The sequence below is a fragment of the Penaeus monodon genome, chromosome 21, assembly GCF_015228065.2.
Source record: "Penaeus monodon isolate SGIC_2016 chromosome 21, NSTDA_Pmon_1, whole genome shotgun sequence".
NCBI lineage: Eukaryota > Metazoa > Arthropoda > Malacostraca > Decapoda > Penaeidae > Penaeus > Penaeus monodon.
Genome location: NC_051406.1, coordinates 15545644 through 15545894, shown reverse-complemented (window position 1 = coordinate 15545894; position 251 = coordinate 15545644). Strand labels below are relative to the sequence as shown.

The 251-nt window shown below is 41.8% G+C and overlaps 1 protein-coding gene and 1 long non-coding RNA gene across 2 annotated transcripts in view; both read left to right on the top strand.

Annotated features, from left to right (window-relative positions):
• LOC119586583 (methionine aminopeptidase 2-like) overlaps window positions 1-251 on the top strand; it is a 50757-nt gene that overhangs the window by 15724 nt on the left and 34782 nt on the right.
• Window positions 1-251, top strand: part of LOC119586265 — a 1114-nt gene continuing 863 nt past the window's right edge. The window contains exon 1 of the long non-coding RNA XR_005229940.1: window positions 1-28. This is a non-coding gene — a long non-coding RNA (uncharacterized LOC119586265). The remainder of the gene's footprint in view (window positions 29-251) is intronic.

Sequence of the window (251 nt, the reverse complement as noted above, 5' to 3'; positions counted from 1 at the left end):
GCTGCAGGTGAAGGGGGCACTGAGGAAGGTAAGACTGAAAAATATTGTTACAGTTTTTAGACATTAGAAAGGAACTTTTGAGGACTTCATTATCATAATTCAGTCTTATCTGACTAACGTCTTGTCCTCGTTTTGATCAGAGTTAAATGGGTTTGGATTAAGACGTGAGAATATGGCACATTTGGAGTTGGTGCTCACAGGAAGCTCGTATACAAATACTGCTGCACTGCAGAGTCACCTTGCAGGAGAGG